The following is a 13,180-nucleotide window of genomic DNA, read 5'->3' on the forward strand; positions in this document are numbered from 1 at the left end:
CCAGTGTAAAGACTTCAGAACTGGAGTGATGTGATCCAGTCTCTTGGTCTTTGTGAGGACTCGAGCAGCAGCGTTCTGTAATACACTAAGACGTCATGGTTTGAAATTATGCATGGCACGGAAGGTTCCCCTGCTTAAACCAGCACATGTCAAGGACCGTCTTAAGTTTGCCAATGACCATTTGGATGATCCAGAGGAGTCATGGGAGAAAGTAATGTGGTTAGATGAGACCAAAATAGAACGTGTTGGTCATAATTCCACTAACGGTGTTTGGAGGAAGAAGAATGATGAGTACCATTCCAAGAACACCATCCCTACTGTGAAGCATCGGGGTGGTAGCATCATGCTTTGGGGGTGTTTTTCTGCACATGGGACAGGGTGACTGGGGCCATGTATTGCGAGATTTTGCGGAACAACCTCCTTTCCTCAGTTAGAGCATTGAAGATGGGTCGAGGTTGGGTCTTCCAACATGACAATGACCTGAAGCACAAAGCCAGGATAACCAAGGAGTGGCTCTGTAAGAAGCATATCAAGGTTCTGGCGGGGCCTAGCCAGTCTCAAGACCTACACCCAAGAGAGAATCTTTGGAGGGAGCTCAAAATCCGTGTTTCTTCGTGACATCCCAGAAACCTGACTGATCTAGAGAAGATCTGTGAGAAGGAGTTGGTCAAAATCCCTTCTGCAGTGTGTGCAAACTTGGTTAAAAACTATAAGAAACGTTTGACCTCTGTAATTGCAAACAAAAGCTGATGTACCAAATATTAACATTGATTTTCTTAGGTGTTCAAATACTTATTTGCAGCTGTATATATATTTATATATTTATATAATGTGAACAAGGTGAACAACAATTGGTCATTTTGATGAAGTGACAACTGTTGTCCCTGTAATATACCCATATCTTTTTTAAGCATATCGGACATACAGAGGCCGAATCAAAACTGTTGTGTTAAGTAGTTTTGACTAAATTATCTTTTTTTGTTTTTTTTACAGATCATGCCAAGGCAACACCCGGGTTTACAAGGAATAGCCTCTACCCAGTGTCCCTAGCCAAAGAATTGGTCTCCACCAAACTACCACAGAGTCCTAGAACCAACCTGTAGCAGTTAGACACATCTCCGCTCCTTCACTACAAAAAAACAATTGGCAGCCAAACATGACAGCAAAATTCAAGAAGTTTTGTTTTGTTTTTGCTGCTCTTCCTCGACGCCAGTAGAGGGAGCCTGCTTACATCACTGGAGAACTACACAGCCGTTGAGGACAAGTAGAACCAATGGAGGCCATGTACCACCTCAGCCCTCCATGTGGATTTTACACTACAGCTTCAATGGAATGAAATAAAAGGAAGGTGCAATTCTACTTCTATATGCTGATGACTTCAGCATTTTACAGGACATGGTAGCTTTACCACAGGCATGGTGGCATGATAGGATCCTTGGTTTCACAATCACGTGCTCAAACTAGGAATAACAGCAACAAACCAGCCTCTCTCCTCTTTTCTATCTCTTCTCTAAGTAAAACAAGAGTAGGGGAAATAAACTTATAGAACTTGCTGAAGTATCGCAGGTTTTTCTGGTACTAAAGACCTCTTTTTAATCATCTGTCAGGAAGGAAATAAATGGAAATGTCATGTTGAATGAATAAGGCAATGCTAACGACATAGCTGACACAGAGAACCAGTGTGTCGGCTGGCGTTTCTTTCCACGTTTTGTTTCTATCTACATTCCAGATTGGAACTATTGAAACCTTTTGCTCCCGCTCTTCCTCACCTCTCTGCGTTTCTTGAATGTTGATTCTTGTTTATTTCTAATCCCCGCCCAACGATCCTCCACTTGCCATGTCTTTCAAGAAGTGTAGTGGATTAAAAAAAAAGTAAGAATTTGGAATGCATGGAACTTTATATCCAAGACCTTACACTGTTCATCATTACTTAACAGAGGCCATAAAGACACTGGAAAACACATCTTAGCTAGACAACGTATACAGTAACAAGGAAGAGAGATTTCCGGAGCAACTTACAGGAATTGGGCCGCGGGAATAGGAGGAGCCTTTTTTGTAAGGAAAAAAGAAACAATTGATTGGTATTTGGAGCGAAGCCGTATGTGGTCGGGTTGTTTTTCAGCCATTGCAAAGCCATTAAGACAACATTTACCTGCAGTGCTTGTGGTGATGGGGTTTCTCCAACTGCTCCACAACATTTGGCTCTCGGATATGTCTCATGTTGTTGTTGGTGATTATCATTTCTTGTGTTCTCTTCATTTTTTATGATTTTAGTTTTGTTTATTGCCGGGTTTTTTGTTGCAGGTTACCAATTTTGCCTTAATCATTCTTAAATATTTTATTTTAAAGTAAAACTGGAATCTTTTTAATACACCCAGTAAACACAGTTAAATCACACCCTTTTTTATGTAGTAATATCAGCTGGAACACTGGCCACAGTGAGATTAATTTATATTTTTTTAATTAACTTTGTTTTTGATAATTGTTTGTAATATTTTTTTAATTTATTTATGTTTTGTTACGTTCACCATGCCCTCTGTCAATTGTTTGACCCTTATTTATTATAAATACTTATTAAAAGCAATAGAGTTAAAGGTAAGAAAGTAAAGAGCACTAGTGAGAGAATTAATACATAAGAGAGCAGGAGCTTAACTATAAACAAGAGTTTGGTACCACCCAGATCTTCTCCTCCAACCAACAGTGCGACATCATGTCGTCAATCAACCACTCGGTGGATCGGAGCGATACGCTGCTTGTGTTAGCCAGCTGGAGTCGGATCTGAAAGCACTGCAGGGCAGCAGAGAGGCACTGAAAAGCAGACCAGTCACACATCACGGCAGAACTGGACTTGACATTGTCACTTGGGGGGGTTCGGGTTTCCATGGGATTCTTCTGACCCTCCAAGATGGATGTTTATTGGGAGCCTCGCCAAGCTCCTTACACATCAGTGTGTATCCACATGTGTCTTCACTCCGTCAAATGTGCACAGCACACGTGAAAGCACACTCGAAAATGGTGTCAAAAAGAAAGGGAGGAAAAACTTCTCTCATGTGACTGAGGAACCAAAAGTAACACACTTGGTTGTGTCACAAAGTCACTTGCCTTTTTTTATTTTTCATTTTCTATCATGGTGGCGTGCAGACTTTTAACCCAATTCCCGAAAACCTCTCTCACATACTGTCAGTTGTCATGGAAACTTCTCAGGTCAGTGTTCTCCCTGCTGTTGCTCCTGCAGTGCATTGTGGAATCTGCGGTTCGGTACTCAAACCTACTCTGTCGGGCCAAACATTGCGAGGCCTTCAGCAAAACCAACGAACCAACCAACTTCTGCTGTATATTGTCTGTGTGAATGCTCGCTGGGAACCTTTGCATGCTGCCCGGCGCAGAAAACCTCAAAGTCACCTCTATATTGTTCTGTTCCTAATGTTTGTATGTATGTGTGGGGGTCTGTATGCGTGTATTTAATGACCATCATACAATGTGGAAAAAGAAAGAAAACAAGACAAACACGAGTTCAACCACAACAAATATGGTGAGCAGAAGAGGCAACCTCTCATCTCCAGTCCTTCTATGCAATGAATCAGATTTGGAAAAATAGAAACATGAGGAGGAAAAGGAAAGGAAAAATACATGAATGGGTCAAGTAATGAAAGAAAAGTCACAATCATTTATTACACCTTGTTTATTCAAATATCCAGTTTGCTTTGTTTTGGCATCCCACATATCAAAATAAGGACATTCTGTGAATTTCTGTGTGTTTAAAATAGGTCACCAGTAAGCTAGGAAATAACAAGAAGGGTCTTTGAATTACTTGTGTGTCTCTGCCAAAGGATCTCTCTATAAAGATGTGTTTATGACAGCTGGGAAATGGCAATTAGAGCTGAGAGGATGATTAAGGAAACAGCAGTGGTCCTGCCACAGATCCACCAGTATGTTTTTATAAATGTTTCATGGAATCAGAAAATGTCAATGGTCCATCAGTAATTACCATTAAGAATGGTCTGTGGTAGGAAAACTGCATACAATTAAACTTAGAATGTTCATGAGCTAAAACAAAGATATCACAAAAGATGCTGCGCAATAAATAGTCAACTTGCTGTTCTATTAGAGTAGTATTTCCTAAAAAATAAGGAAATAAAATGCTTTTTAAATAGGCGGTTAGAGAAAGTGCTGAAAGATCCCAGCTGTCGTGAAAGCATCTGCTGTCTGCTTTTTTTGTTCAAGCAGGGATTAACAGAATATACATAAAAGTTGTCCAGAGATTTATATAAAAATAGACTACATATATAAAAAAGTCCAAATATTCCCTAACATGGTTTGTGTCTGCTCAGGGGCAAAGAAGAAAAGCTCCTCTTTATTTAATTTTATTCGGTAGATGACGAAGGCCCAAAACTAGACTACCTGAATGTGCACTTGTTGTTTTGCAAAGAGAGAAGTATTTAAAGAATATTTAGGTGAAACAAAAAGCCAGTTCAAACACAAATATTTATATGCATATATAGATAATGAAATAAAATTTATATATTATATTTGATTAAAAATACTGCTGTAGGCTACTACTGATGTACTATTCAAGGCATTCCTAAATCTAATTAACTGGTGTGAGAGTCAGTTTGTATGTGTGTTTAAAGGTGCACGGTAACTCCTTTACAACTTCTTCACTTTACTTCAAGTCACTGAAACTGTGTAAAAGAAGTCAATACATATATTTTTTGTGAAACATTTATGAAATGATTTATCTAAGTAAGAATTTATTTTATCATAGTGAGAGGGGATAGAAAGCTGGCTGGGAGTGAAGAAAGAAGAGAGATTTAGGTTTGAAATCTATGGACAGAGTGAGAAAATATGTTTGTACAGATGTTATCTATCGCTGGATTTATGCACAACCACAATAATCAATTGTATAAAATCTATTTAATTGAAGTTATTCTTTTGAATCTGGCAAAAAAGAAATACATCATCCTGTGTATTTGATCACAGACGATCAGATTGGTGGGTGTTAAAAATGTAATTTTCTGGTAATGTGCTGTCAATTGATTGGTTGTTTTGACATACTTCCACAGTTTTCCCGTTCTCTATTTTACGTACAAGATTACAGGTTATCATAGATGTTACTTTTTTGGGGTCTTTGTAGAGTTAAATTCAGCTGTGTGATTATTCTGGTTCTGTTGGGATCGGGCCATGGCCTTGACAAACTGCACCGAGCCTGGAGAGATCACTTCCCAGGTACACTGCCACCAGATCAGTGACTTAAAATTAGTGTCAAAGTAGAACAAATAATATGATAGAGAGTTTAAAGTTACCCAACTTAATACTAACTTCCTTTATTGTATGTCATATGTTTTTGGAAGTTTGTAAAAAAAAATTAAACGTTCAGTAAAATGTTCCTCAATCACTTTCTCCTCAGGAAAGCACACACTAAATGCAGCATCACAACTGAGATGATCAATAGACAATAGAAAATAATGAGTGCATTTATGCAGGCGCAATACATTTTTACCACTTTACGACACAGATGTGATCTTCCCATGACTGCTGTTAACAAGAGGGATTCAGCAATCGCCATCAAGACAAATAACAAGATCTGTGTCAAAATGTCTGTAAAAAAAAAAAACAAGTCAAATTTTTTTGCTCCTGTGTGAAAACAACCACTAAAGGTGACTTATTATGCATAGCAGCAAGGGCTTTTATACTAAAATACTGGTCACTGAAGAAAGCCATCCTGTTACTGCCCTCTAGCCAGTCGTGGTCTCCGTCTATACTCTGCATGGTGTCTGTCTATATCCAGGAAAGCAATGTCAGACCATCACCAGTGGGCCAAATCACTAAGCCACAGCCTGGTTTTTCAGAGGTGTTTGAAGCACAAATGTTGACAATGTTAAAGTTAAAACTTAGAGTTGTGTTCCAAATCAAGATGATAACAAACTTGCAGTGAGATCTGCTTGGAAATAGCTTCTTAAAGCCCCCCGAAAAACAGAAACTTGTTTTCAAGAGTGAGAAATGTACCTTTTTCTAAATATAAGGAGCTCACATTAATTCCTTTCAAATTATGTTTTGGAACAAAACTCTTGTGTTTTATAAGTTTGCAATAGAACACAAAGGGTCAGATTTCCAGACACATCCAAGAGAGGTTACATCCAACAGATCTGTGTTTAAAAGAAGTCAAATCTTAAAAGTCTTGAGTCCTCTTTGAATCAGACATCAAGAGTCTTAGCAATAAGTTAGCATTTACACAGTCAGACGTTCAGATTTTTGACCCTTTGTTGCACTGATCTGGTATCAGAATGAGGTGTTTTTCTAACTATACAGCCACGAAAAAGGGAATGACAAATTCTTAGCCCCACAGACTTAAAAAGAGTCAACGGTGTTTAAACGCAGCCTAGAAGGCTTTTGGGAAACCCGGACTGAGTGTGTTTGTGTGTTCCTTACCAAAAAGCTAGCATACAGTGCTTATAAAGTTCGTAGTGTCACCATTGCACTTGCTGTCGGTCATGCAGACAGTCGTTGTGTATAGCAGGACCGGAGAACAATTTTAAAACACACAAATACATATATAAATGTATGTTTCATAGGTGAGAGGTTGTAAAGAGAGAGAAAGAATGCTGAAACAAAAAAGAAAGTCCATCTTTCACTGTAAAACCATCAGGGAGCGTTCATTTATCTTTCACCTGTAATGAATCATCAAACAATTACAAGTGCATGACCTCGACATCTCCCCCACCCAAGCTACCCCCACCCTCGACCACCCATCCCTAGTCCTTTCCAACCTCTTCGACTTGTGACCTCCCACCTTACGGGCTGCCATCTTTTTCAACTGTAAATACCAGATGGGAACCAGAGTCTGCTTTGAACAAATAACAACATGTAAATGCCATTAAGGTTTACATGTTGTTCTGTACAACATGTAAATCTCAAACATGCTAACATACCACAACACACTCAGGCATGAGAGAGGCCTTTGGACACTACACAGCGACACAAGCTGGAGTGTATGCAAGCCTCCCTGCCCAAACCTGTGCTTTGTGTGAATAAAAACAACAAAACCTGCATAACAAACAAGAACAGTTGTTGATTTGAATAATAAATGACAAAAATCGCATTGTATACATAAGTGGCTGGATCGTGAGGACTGTTTAAAACTCATTAAAAAGTTGTATTCGGATATAAAAAAAAATAATAAAAACATATTGGTCTGTGTAGATTTTCTATACATGTTGTGTTTGTAAAATGAGATGACATCAAAAACAAAAAAAGGAAAAATATCCTGGCTTCCATGTAATTTTTGGGGTGGATTTTTTGAGAGATAAAGATAAAGGGGGTGGGATAGAAAATTGGATGATGTAAACGTGAAAAAAAAGTAATCATAAAATAACCCAACTGAATGAAGAAAAGAGGGTGAAAATAAAATACAGAAAAAGGTCGAGAGCCTAAAATGATTACAAAGTGTTCCATTCACTGTTGTAAGTGCAATGAGCTAAACTTCCTGTTTCCCCATTGTAAAACCTTGTGTATGTTTCCGTGTATTCCTCCTGTAAATGGGTGTAGTAGACCTGGTGCATCATGCCATGTAATGTAATGAATGACAAATTATGACCTTACAATACATTTCAATCATGAAAAATAAATAAAAGACAAATAAAAAAACAGTTGTGAACTCTTATTTTAGTTTGTTTTAGTGCATGTAGCGTACTGTAAATACAATCATTTATTGCATGTAATTCTTAGATATTTGCAAAAAGTGAGGACAAAGATCTGTGTTTCTCTAGTAGCTAGAAGTCTGAATGAAAGCAACTTTGTTTAAAAAACTTTGTTTTATTAACGGTCTTAAGTGTGACAGTGACGTCTCTGGTCATGAAATAGTATGTTGAAAAAATACAAATTAAAGTATGTCGACAAAAAGTGCTAAGTAAAAAAAAGTAAAAGTATGTTAAATGAAGTGATGAAAAAGTCATATTAAAGTATGTTGAAAGACGTGTTCCCCCTCTCTCTATCTGGGAGACAGGTCTGGACTTCAGGCACTCTTTTACTGTGGGAACACGTGCAGGATGTGGCTTGGCAGGGACGTCCCTGAAATGAGCAGATAGTCCCTGATAAAGACTTTGCTTGGACAGCAGAATGAGTTGCTTGTGCAGTTGTTGACAAAGTGGTGACCCTCGCCCCAGCCTTGCTTCGGGCTGCTCCTTTTAAACCCAAACATGACACTTACCTGTTTCCAATTAACCTGTTGACCTGTGGGATGTTCCAAACTGGGAACTGGGATGTTGAGCATTCCTCAACTTCCCCAGTCTTTTGTTGCCGTCCCAGCTTTTTAGAATGTGTTGCAGGGATGAAATTCAAAATGAGGGAATATTTACAAATAAACAATATCGGTTTAAACATGAAATATCTGGTCTTTGTAGCATTTTCAGTTAAACATAGGTTGAATAGTATTTGCAAATCATTTATTGTTTTAGGTTAATTACCTCTGTGGGTGAAATTATGTGGGAGTAGTATTTAGAAAAGTTGAAAACAACCACAACTGTCCTTAAAGAAGGACGCTGGCTGTTGTTCGTTTGTGACGGCGAATCATGAAGACTGGAGAAACGCAAAAAAAAAACTGCAAATCGAATTATAATTTTGGCCTGTAAATATTTGTGTAAAACACTTAGCTGTAAACAGCCGGTTGCTCCCAGAGTTACGAGGACGTGTTTGGACCGGGAAGGCCCAGTTCCTCTCTACTGGACCCAATTCAGAACATAGAACACCAGTATTTATGTTTACAACATTTTGTGACTATTGACCACTTGCCAAAAGCCCAACATCAACTGTGTCCCCCACCCAGAGATACAATTTGAAGACAAAAGTGTAAAAGGCTATCACACTTTTCTTGATGCAGGTTTTGTCACCAATAGTATTAAAGTTCGGACTGATAACGAGGACATTAAGCGTAATGATTGCGGAAGAGCTGATAACGGCTGTATTTTCCCTGTCATTTCCTTTACACTGTGTTCTGCCATTATCTCATGGTAGGGTATAGATGCTTTCATGTCTTCCATGGGCCGCTCATCCTTGTGTATTTATTAAACATTAAGAACGGATTTGATTTATGATTTGAGTTGGATTTTATTAGGTGTTCATGAAACAATTATCCCTCTGTACAGGTGCAAATGACACTGCTGGATTTATCGTCATGATAGCGTGGATAATATATAGTTTTACATTTCAACTTCGTTTTTTAGCAGTGCAGTGCAATGCATGATACTTTTTAAACAATTGGTTTTATATTTCTGCATTTAATGAATGTTTCTAACAACTTTCTCTTCTCTACTTATTCATACTTTCAACTAGAAAATAAATTCATACTGTACAATGCTCTACATCTTTTGGCATTATTGAACTTTAAAGCTCAAGTCTTTTCAATAAAATGTATTCTTATTAAAACCACTTTTTCAACTATTTTCACTACTTCACCTTTTACAGATTTAAGATATTAATCCAGTTGAGCATTTTCTATTGTACTCTAGTGGGCTTTTTTTCTTTTTGGATAGCTGTCACACTGAAGACTGCGGTCATCCTGAGTGTATAATAAAAACAATCTGATATGCAGTGTGTTCTAAAAAGGAAGAGACGTAGTCATAAACTGAAATTAGGATTTTATTAGTAGACATTTGCCCCATTCATTGATCTACCAAGCTGTCCACAGATTGGATATGAACCCTTACAGTCCCCCTCCCACCTCCAAATAAGACATCTGGTACGATGTTCTCACCAAAAAACAGTTTAAATACTATAAAAATAAATCAATTGCACAAAATATGCCATTCTGCTTGTGAATAACCTTGTGCAGCACGTGTACACACACAGAACATTGACAACCCCGTGATACAGTCCAGGAAAGAGGGTCAAACTCAACAGAAGACATGTTTACACACACAACCAACACGGAAGGCAACATAGATCTAGTTTGATGACAGAGCTCAGGTCTCGTGACTGGTAGAGTCTGAATCGGCACCGGTGAGTGGGACCTCACCGTGTTTACCAGCCGGCATTACTTTACAGTCAAATAACACTTCTCAACAATAGTTTGTTCCTGTTTAGTTTAATTTATTACTGTAGCATTTGACAAGTGTGAAGTTCAACTCAAGTAGTGTTTATGTGATAGATATTTAATTATTGACAAGTTTACCTACACACTGCACTGGCTAGGTAAATCTGACTGAAGTAACGGCCGAGTAAAACACAGTACAAGCATTACGATGGTCCATGAGGTTCACTTCAAGCCCCGCTTAGACGCTGTGCTCCTCTATAAAACAGTTTAAGTGATTCATGTTTAAGTGAAAGAAAGACATTAAGAGCTGTTTGGATTGGCTACATAAGCAAAGAAAATTTGAAATATTTCATAAAACCTCAAACATAAATAATCATAAATAAAAAAAACAAAACAGAAAAAACAAACAAATGAAGAAAAAGAGGCACAAAAAACACACACTAATGAAACGTTAAGTTGGTCCACGATGTGTAGTCCCCATAGGTTATTATAACTTCCGATTATTTGGAATACCTTAAGAAACTAAGAAGGCATAGTCATCATTTTGAGATACATCTGACTATTGAAGCTGAAAAGGCATGAAGATGCACGTGTGCTTTCCCGGTTGAGAGGGGATGTAATGCTACTTTACAATAACCTATTAGACATGTACTGGTAACGTCGAGGTGCAAACAGTGCATAGAGTTGGTTTCGTGAAATACATCATGGCTCCTACATGCACTGATGAAAACATAATTTTTACACTGCAGGAAACACGGAAGAGAAAATGGTAACATTCAAAATTAAGATTTTTTTTGAGGATTAAATACAGCAGGGGCAATAGATTTGTTGCAATTTCTCCATTATGTTAAAACTATCAAAAAATCACATTCTCATCAGTGCAAACAGGTCTGCAGGCAATGTGAAGAGTGTGTGTGGAGAGTTGAGGGTCTTAACCTGTTCATCAAACATGAATTGAAACCCTGATGTGAGACACACCTGGGTTTTGTATGTGAGGGTGAAACTCTTGACTTGCTGTTGATGTGTGACAAGTCTGCATTTCATTACAATCAGTATCAGAAAGAGAAAAAAACAAAAGACACATGGATGGATTACGAGACAAAAGGCGGGCCCTGACATGTGTAAGGGCCCTTACTGTGTGGGAGCAGGACACCCAGAAAGGTTAACTAGTTGTGTCTCTTTGTGGTTCTCTTACACATGTAGTCGTTTTGTGTTTCTTTCCGTGACATTTTGCAGGTGACCTCCGGGGCCGTGCAATCCAGCAGAATATATAATGTTGCGTGTTACATTATATTATGCTGACATGAATAATATCTTTTTTTTTTTTTTAATCATGCCATAATGAGTGAGATTATTAATGTCAGTCTTGAAGGTTCACACCTTTAAGTGTCTGTACATATTCATACAGTCATTCACACGATGCATGTGCACGTATTGTTACATTTTCTCAGTGTGATTTTGGATTGCATTACTATTACTCAACACAGGTGTTAGTTGCGTCTTATCTAGGAACTCAAGATTTACTAATAAACTCATTTTATAAAGTGAGATTTAACTCTGTAGCAATGCATTTAGTCTTCCAGGATCAGATTAACATGCAGGCACTGACCAACAGATTGGAAGAAGCCGACAACAGGATGGTTCTGTAAGAACACGTCGTTAACACTTAAATCTGATGGTTCAGACTGAACCTACGTGAGCTGCTAAATCCTGACCTCTGACCTGCCTGTGGAGGGGAAAACAGAAATGTTCCTTAAAATTTGCTTTTGAACATAAAAGATTTTCTTCATTTACTCAGCCTTGTAATGATAAGAAGGACAAAACCGGAGAATGGAAAAAAAAAAAAAAAAAAAAATCTGATTTTCTCTGACTTGTGTGAAGCCCGTTTTGAATATGAGTGAAGCTCAGCTATGACGCAGCAGCTAGCACAGTTAGCCAAGCTGCGTATAAACATTCAGTTCAGTGGGTCTTAAACTCTGGGCCTGACCTCCAGCTGCTATACGTTTTTTTCTTTTAGAAGCCAGCACGGAGTGAATTCACTGTGGAATTTTTAATGTTAAACATACTGTACAGACATACAGAGGCTACAGGCTAAATTAGGACAAGAGTTCAGCCCCTCCGATGGTCTATTTATTCATCGGTGTCCGCGTGGGAGAACATCAGATTGCATGGGGTTTCTTTCCTGATCCCAAGTCTGGTCACATTCAAGAGGCACATTGCAATCTGCTGCCATGAAAATCATTTTACATAATCCTTAAGTAGAAAGTTAATGGGAGAGTAAAAGGTGGACACCAAGGCTACATTCACATTTTCTTTTGGTTTAAAAACTAATATCTGTTGCTACGTTTACACCTTGCATTCCCACTGCTCCGTTGTTGTTGTTAAACCAGAGAACTTCTGAGCCCGTTGTGGTTTGGAGTCTCCGGGGTTGTGTTGCTGCAAACGGAGACCTTTGGTAACACCAACGTTGACGCCAATGTTTCGCCGCCTGATTGGGTCATGATGTCTCGGTCTCTGAGACTAAGCTACTCAAATTACCATGGCAACTACCAGCAACAGGCGGAGTAAGCCCAGTATACAAGAATGTTGATGTGATATGCGGTTTAGGCATGTTAGATTAAACGGAGATTAGTTCTTCTACTAGACCTAAAAACGTGTGTGCTCGGAGATCACTTTTGGCAAAAAACCAAAACGTAGTGTAAATGTAACCTAAATGTTTGGCTGATATGACACATGGACAGTAATGAGCTCATGCATTCAATATATCTTGACCAACAGTTCTATTTCTTTAGAATTTTGTTCCTTAAAGAGTCCAATGTCGGCTATAATTATTTTTTGAGTGTTTAAAAAAAAAAAAAGAAGAAAGAAACACTTCCTCAAGATTCATCTTCAGTCAGCAGAGCATTCCCACTCCTGATTCCCATGTTGACTGGGTGTCCGTCCATGTCCATAAATCCATCTATGTGATTATTATGTTTTACTTCATGTTTCTACTCATATTTACTCATTAATGATACATTTGACATTAAATGTCGCCGTCCAGAGCTTGGCAGGTGGCTTCTCGGAGGGGAGAGCTTGGTTGGTAAGACATAAAACATTCAGATTGGATCTGTGAGTTAACTGTTTCACACGCCGCGTTTGGTCAGGGATAAA

General features: G+C 38.5%; 1 protein-coding gene and 1 long non-coding RNA gene across 6 annotated transcripts in view; one reads left to right on the plus strand and one right to left on the minus strand.

Annotated features, from left to right (window-relative positions):
- bsna (bassoon presynaptic cytomatrix protein a) overlaps positions 1-7,013 on the plus strand; it is a 139,177-nt gene extending 132,164 nt beyond the window's left edge. For all 5 annotated transcript variants that reach the window (XM_034877916.1, XM_034877917.1, XM_034877919.1 and 2 more), the window contains one exon: positions 994-7,013. The gene's annotated coding sequence lies outside the window, so the exon portion shown is untranslated. The remainder of the gene's footprint in view (positions 1-993) is intronic.
- A 2,602-nt stretch (positions 7,014-9,615) lies between these two features.
- On the minus strand, positions 9,616-11,401 carry LOC117948329. The gene is made up of 2 exons (XR_004657413.1): positions 10,665-11,401; positions 9,616-10,586 (listed from the first exon to the last, which is right to left on the minus strand). It is a non-coding gene; the product is annotated as an uncharacterized LOC117948329 (long non-coding RNA).
- Positions 11,402-13,180: the final 1,779 nt, after the last annotated feature.

This window comes from Etheostoma cragini, chromosome 7 (genome assembly GCF_013103735.1).
Source record: "Etheostoma cragini isolate CJK2018 chromosome 7, CSU_Ecrag_1.0, whole genome shotgun sequence".
NCBI classification, from domain to species: domain Eukaryota; kingdom Metazoa; phylum Chordata; class Actinopteri; order Perciformes; family Percidae; genus Etheostoma; species Etheostoma cragini.